We start from the raw sequence: 7,772 nt of genomic DNA, 5'->3' as shown, positions 1-7,772 counted from the left end.
AGTATTTGTCTTATGTATTGAGGTGCTCCTATGGTGGGTGCATGGGGAAGGCAATGGCACCCCACTCCAGTACTCTTGCCTGGAAAATCCCATGGACGGAGGAGCCTACTGGGCTACAGTCCATGAGGTCGCTAAGAGTTGGGCACGACTGAGCGACTTCACTTTCACTTTTCACTTTCATGCATTGGAGAAGGAAATGGCAACCCACTCCAGTGTTCTTGCCTGGAGAATCCCAAAGATGGGGGAGCCTGGTGGGCTGCCATCTATGGGGTTGCACAGAGTCAGACACAACTAAAGCGACTTAGCAGCAGCAGCAGCAGCATGGTGGGTGCATAGATATTTACAATTGTTATATCTTCCTCTTGGATTGATCCCTTGATCATTATGTAGTGTCCTTCCTTATCTCTTGTAATCTTGTTTATTTTAAGGTCTATTTTGACTGATACAAGGATTGCTCCTCCAGCTTTCTTTTGCTTCCCATTTACATGGAATATATGTTTCCATCCTCTCACTTTCAGTCTATATGTGTCTTTAGGTCTGAAGTGGGTTTCTTGTAGACAGCATATATATAGGTCTTGTTTCTGTATCCATTCAACCAGTCTGTGTCTTTTGGTTGGAGCATTTAATCCATTTACATTTAAAGTAATTATTGATATATATGTTCCTATTGCCATTTTCTTCATCTTTCAGTGTCCTATCTTTTTGCCTTTTCATACTGTTCATGGGGTTCTCAAGGCAAGAATACTGAAGTGGTTTGCCATTCCCTTCTCCAGTGGACCACATTCTGTCAGACCTCTCCACCATGACCCATCCGTCTTGGGTGGCTCCACACAGCATGGCTTAGTTTTATCAAGTTAGACAAGGCTGTGGTCCGTGTGATCAGATTGGCTAGTTGTCTGTGATTGTAGTTTCACTCTGTCTGCCCTCTGATGCCCTCTCTCAGCGCCTACCATCTTACTGTCTTACTTGGGTTTCTCTTATCTTGGACGTGGGGTATCTCTTCATGGCTGCTCCAGCAAAGCACAGCCGCAGCTCCTTACCTTGGACATGGGGTAGCTCGTCTTAGCTGCCGCACCTGACCTTGGACATGGGGTAGCTCCTCTCAGCTGCGTTCCTGTGCTGTCGCAGCTGCTGCGCTCCCTGGAATGTGAAGTCAAGTGGGCCTTAGGAAGCATTACTATGAGTAAAGATAGTGGAGGTGCTGGAATTCCAGTTGAGCTCTTTCAAATCCTGAAAGATGATGCTGTAAAAGTGCTGCACTCAATATACAAGCAAATTTGGAAAACTCAGCAGTGGCCACAGGACTGGAAAAGGTCAGTTTTCATTCCAATCCCAGAGAAAGACAATGCCAAAGAATGCTCAAACTACTGCACAATTGCACTCATCTCACAGGCTAGCAAAGTAATGCTCAAAATTCTCCAAGCCATGCTTCAGCAATACATGAACCGTGAACTTCCAGATGTTCGAGCTAGTTTTAGAAAAGGCATAGGAACCAGAGATTAAATTGCCAACATCCGATGGATCATCGAAAAAGCAAGAGAGTTCCAGAAAAACATCTATTTCTTCTTTAATGACTATGCCAAAGCCTTTGACTGTGTGGATCACAATAAACTGTGGAAAATTCTGAAAGAGATTGGGAATACCAGACCACCTGACCTGCCTCTTGAGAAACCTGTATGCAGGTCAGGAAGCAACAGTTAGAACTGGACATGGAACAACAGACTGGTTCCAAATAGGAAAAGGAGTACGTCAAGGCTGTATATTGTCACCCTGCTTATTTAACTTATATGCAGAGTACATCATGAGAAATGCTGGGCTGGAGAAAGCACAAGCTGGAATCAAGATTTCTGGGAGAAATATCAATAACCTCAGATATGCAGATGACACCACCCTTATGGCAGAAAGTGAAGAGGAACTAAAAAGCCTCTTGATGAAAGTGAAAGAGGAGAGTGGAAAAGTTGGCTTAAAGCTCAACATTCAGAAAACGAAGATCATGGCATCCAGTTCCATCACTTCATGGCAAATAGATGGGGAAACAGTGGAAACAGTGGCTGGCTTTATTTTTCTGGACTCCAAAGTCACTGCAGATGGTGATTGCAGCCATGAAATTAAAAGATGCTTGCTCCTTGGAAGGAAAGTTATGACCAACCTAGACAGCATATTCAGAGAAGACAATGGCACCCCACTCCAGTACTCTTGCCTGGAAAATCCCATGGACAGAGGAGCCTGGTAGCCTGCAGTCCATGGGGTCACTAAGAGTCGGACACGACTGGGTGACTTCACTTTCACTTTTCACTTTCATGCATTGGAGAAGGCAATGGCAACCCACTCCAGTGTTCTTGCCTGGAGAATCCCAGGGACTGGGGAGCCTGGTGGGCTGCCATCTATGGGGTCACACAGAGTCGGAAACGACTGAAGTGACTTAGCAGCAGCAGCAGCAGACAGCATATTAAAAAGCAGAGACATTTCTTTGTCAACAAAGGTCCGTCTAGTCAAGGCTATGGTTTTTCCAGTGGTCATGTATGGATGCGAGAGTTGGACTGTGAAGAAAGCTGAGCACCGAAGAATTGATGCTTTCGAACTGTGGTGTTGGAGAAGATTCTTGAGAGTCCCTTGGACTGCGAGGAGATCCAACCAGTCCATCCTAAAGGAGATCAGTCCTAGGTGTTCATTGGAAGGACTGATGTTGAAACTGAAACCCCAATACTTTGGCCACCTGATGTGAAGAGCTGACTCATTGGAAAAGACCCTGATGCTGGGAAAGATTGAGGGCAGGAGGAGAAGGGTACGACGGAGGATGAGATGGTTGGATGGCATCACCGACTCAATGGACATGGGTTTGGGTGGATTCCAGGAGTTGGTGATGGACAGGAGGCCTGGCGTTCATGGTGTTCCAAAAGTCAGACATGACTGAGCGACTGAAATGAACTGAACTGAAGTCACTAAGTTGTATCTGACTCTTTGTGACCCCATGAAGTGCAGCTTGCCAGGTTCCTCTGTTCTCCACTATCTTCCAAGTAAAGTGAAAAGTAAAGTGAAGTCCTGAGTCATGTCCGAATCTTTGCAACCCCATAGAGTGTAGCCTACCAGGCTCTGAGGAGCCTCCCAGTCCATGGAATTTTCCAGGCAAGAGTACTGGAGTGGGTTGCCATTTCCTTCTCCAGGGGATCTTCCCAACCCAGGGATTGAACCCGGATCTCCTGCACTGCAGGCAGACACTTTACCGCCTGAGCCACCAAGGAAGCCACTGTCTTCCAGAGTTTGCCTAAATTCATGTCCATTGAGTCGGTGATGCCTTCTAACTATCTCATCCTCTGCCTCCTTTTTTCCATTAGCCTGCAGTCTTTCCCAGCATCAGGGGCTTTTCCAATAAGTTGGCTCTTTGCATCAGGTGGCCAAAATATTGAGCTTCAGCTTCAGCCTCAGTCCTCCAATGAATATTCAGGGTTGATTTCCTTTAGGATGGACTGATTTTTATATCCTTGCAGTCTGAGGGACTCTCAAGAGTCTTCTTCCAGCACCACAGTTTAAAAGCATCAATTCTTCAGTGCTCAGCCTTCTTTATGGTCCAACTCTCACATCCATACATGCCTCCTGGAAAAACCACAGCTTTGACTATACTCTAATTTGTTATCAGTTCCCTAGTCCAACAGCTATTCTTTGTTTCTACATCTTCACATTTCCCAATCATTAACTCTTGAGTAAGCATTTTACTTTAAAGACAAGGACACAGGGCCTTGTATATGGTTTCAGGACCCTTTGCTGAAATGCTTACACCTGGACAAATGTCTCCTTAAGCAACAAAATAAATTATAAAGGACTAAAATTAACTGCATAAATGCAGAGTTGGGGCAAATTTTGGACAAGAAGATACAAAAATACCAACCCCCCCCCAAAAAAATTCAAAACAACCTAACTGCCACTTCTCAAGAGCCAGAAGCAAATCAAGGTGTCAGGAGTAAAAGCAAAGTACTGCAAAAGCCCCCTGCACACAGAACCACCAAACGGGTGGGCAAACCACCTAAGCCACCCCTCTAGCCTGACCCCTGGACACGCTCCTACACTCACCACATATAAGGAACCAGCTCTCCCCTCTTCAGGGAATGAGCAAAGAAATCTGTTACTAGTTTTGGCTCCCCTCTACTATAGTAGGGCCATCAATAAAACCTTGCCTGAAATTTTTATCTGGCTTCTAATCAATGTCTAGGGTCTGTGATTGGGGAGGCCAAGAATCCTGGTCAATGTGACTCTAAATTCAACCATCTATAGTAGGAGCCCTTAAAAGGAGCCCTTTTCTGGCTTGCAGAAGGCATCTAAGATGAATAGAAGTTTGCTGGTCTAGCTATGGTGTTTCCTAAAGAGGTCATGGTTTGCAAGCCCCTCCCAAGGTCAGAGACCCACTTCAAAACGGCTGTGTGGGGTAAGCTAGAGGAAAAATAGCAACACGTTTGAAGAGTGCTAAAGTTGGCTCTGACTGAGCTCTGCCTGTTGATTAGAATCTATTTGCATTCATTTTGCAGCAGGTTTTCCCTGCTTCCTCAAATGGCATAGAGCATCAAAGGAGGGCTGTGTGTGTCTCTGAGGATGCTGTTTGGGCAAAATGTACGTGGGTTCATTAAGCAAAGGAAAGGATGTGACACCTTGGGGTGCTCAAGTAGCATTCTGTGAGCTAGCTTCCTACTGTCCTCTCCTCTTGCGGGTGGGGATGGTTAGGACTAGCAGGGTGGAGTAGGCAGGAAGAGAGAGAGACTATTTGGGAAGATGAAAGGCTGCTTTGTAGTGGTGCATCTGCTCACATCAAAGTGCTCAAAAAGCTTTTGAAAACATTAACTCATTAAGTTTCCCTGTCTTGGTCTTGACTGAGAAGCTGCTCTCCTGGGCCCCATTAGGCAGCCCAGGCTCACAGAGCGGGTCATTCTTTATCACTGTGGGTGATGGCTGGTACACAGGGAGTGCTGACAGGGTTCTGACTCCAGACACTTTTTGAAATCCCTCATGCCCGAAAGAGGTATTTTTAAATTCTCCAAGAATGTTTTTGAGTTCAAGGTTGGTTGTTTGCCTGTTTACTTTTTAGTCACAAATGAGTTGCTTGAACATTGCACTGAAACTTGAGCATGGCTCCAAACCCATTCCCTAAGTGTTTGCTCTACATTTATCTCCCCATTGTCTCTGCATGGATTTCAGAAGAAGATGGGAAGGAGAAGACAGTCTGGATTCTGTGTCATCATCTGTTGAGACTGCTTTCTTGAATGAGTGGTCACACATGAGTTCTGGGCAGTGCCCTCCCCTAGTATCAGCACGGTTGTCTCTGCATGAGTGTTAAAACCACATGGTAAAATGCCCCAATTTTGCTCAGGGGACCTCTCCCTCTCTCTCACATTGGATGCTGTCTTGGGGCAATGGTCATTTCTGATTTCCTGTTCTAGACTGTTGATACAAGCTCAGGTTAAGAAATACAGCCTGGACTTTTTTTCTGACAGTATTTCAAACATTATCATGTTAAAGATAAGTTATATTCCAAAACATGTAGCTACATTTCAAATCATGTCAAAGATGTTAATTTGGATGAGATTGTGGACTGTGCATGTAATTCAAAGTGTCTAAATTTCTAGGACCAAATGTGGCCTGAGATTGACATATACAAGGACAATCAAAAATAAAAAAATAATTTGAAGAAAAAGAAATACAGATGCAAAGTAATGAGTGTTTACCTGTGTGAAAATGCACATATGCAGACAAAAGTCATAATGCTTCTGTATAAAACAGAGCCTTTTGTTGGCCTGTGGAAATGTCCCCAGCATCAGGCCAGGAAAGTGGCATTGCTTCTCAACCTACTTCTGAGGTAGGGGAACTTGAGTTCTCCCTGGTCCTGCCAAGTCTTCTGGGCAACCACTTAACTTTCTTCTGTAAAATGGGAATATTATTGGCCTCTTTCCCATGTTTTCAGGAAGGCTTTCCTAGATATTGCTACACACACTCGGTCAAATGCCCAAGAACTTGGTTTTTGAGCAGAGTGACTGAAGAATGAAAATGGTGGGAATTTGCTCATTCCAGAGGTGGTGCTTAATCCAAGTCCCTGCTCCTGGGTCTCTGGGGCTGCACTGGTTCTGTCCCTCAGACAGCTCTCCCTTAGCCAGCAAACAGAAAGGAGTCTCCTGAAAGGATATGTGATAGGAGGCCCAAAGAGTTGGAACTTGTTTCTGCTGAATGTAGTCACTGGCGCTCTTCCTCTAGATACCTGCTTTCTTGCTCTATGAAAACAACTTCAAATACAATCTTTAGGCAGGAAACTCTGAGCCGTGTCTCCAACTCTGCACTTTCACTTGGCACAACAGGAAGACTAGCTCTGCAGGGATGTGACGTTATTAGCAAGAGAACCAAATTACTTCTGTGTCTGTCCAGTGACCCACCTCCCAGGTCCCTCTGTCCTAACCCCATTCATTCTGTTTTGAACTGTCTCATTCAGGCCTCCCATCCGGGCCCACTGCCGTTGCCTTGGTTCAGGCTTCCCTTATCTCTTGCCTATTGCATCCCTCTGCTAACTGGTTCTCACACTACTAGGTAGAGTTACACAAACTCAAAAGCTTTCAGGGGCTGGGAGGTTATGCGTGTGTATGAAGTAAAAGGGCTCGGAAATGGGGGTGATGACTTAAGACAGGGTTTGTGAGCTGTTTCCAGTTTTCACATTGCTGTCTCCAGTATTCATGCTGCCATCTCCAATTTTCACACTGCCATCTCCAATCCTTAGCCATAGGGTTGTCCTGGTCCATTCCTCATGTCTTGTGTCCTGCTGTAGTTTTTTTTTTAATTAGTTAATTTTAATTGGAGGCTAATTACTTTAAAATACTGTGGTGGGTTTTGCCACACATTGACTTGAATCAGCCATGGGTGTATATGTGTCCCCCATCCTGAACCACCTCCCACCTCCCTTCCCATCCTATCCCTCTGGGTTGACCAAGTTCACCGCTTTGAGTGCCCTGTTTCATGCATCGAACTTGGACTGGTCATCTGTTTCACGTGTGGTAATATACATGTTTCAATGCTATTCTCTCAAATCATCCCACCCTCGCCTTCTCCCACAGAGTCCAAAAGTCTGTTCTTTATATCTGTGTCTCTTTTGCTGTCTCACGTCATTACCATCTTTCTAAATTCCATATATATATATATGCTTTAATATACTGTGTTGGTGTTTTTCTTTCTGACTTACTTCACTCTGTATAATAGGTACCAGTTTCATCCACCTCATTAGAACTGATTCAAATGCATTCTGTTTAACTGCTGAGTAATATTCCATTGTGTATATGTAACACAACTTTCTTATCGTCTGCCAATGACATCTAGGTTGCTTCCATGTCCTAACTATTGTAAACAGTGCTGCGATGAACATTGGGGTACACGTGTCTCTTTCAGTTCTGATTTCCTTGGTGTGTATGCCCAGCAGCAGGATTGCTGGGTCATATGGCAATTCTATTTCCAGTTTTTTAAGGAATCTCCACACTGTTCTCCATAGTGGCTGTACTAGTTTGCAATCCCACCAACAGTGTGAGAGGGTTCCCTTTTCTGCGCACCCTCTCCAGCATTTGTTGTTTGTAGACTTTTTGCTAGCAGCCTTTCTGACTGCATGAGATGGTACCTCACTGTGGTTTTAATTTGTATTTCTCTGATAATGAGTGATGTTGAGGATCTTTTCATGTGTTTGTCAACCATCTGAATGTCTTCTTTGGTTTGAAATGTCTGGTTCTTTGGCCCATTTTTGGATTGGGTTGTTTATT

This window comes from Bubalus bubalis, chromosome 18 (genome assembly GCF_019923935.1).
Source record: "Bubalus bubalis isolate 160015118507 breed Murrah chromosome 18, NDDB_SH_1, whole genome shotgun sequence".
NCBI classification, from domain to species: Eukaryota; Metazoa; Chordata; class Mammalia; order Artiodactyla; family Bovidae; genus Bubalus; species Bubalus bubalis.
The sequence above is the reverse complement of the archived record's forward strand: the minus strand, read 5'-3'. Positions refer to the sequence as shown.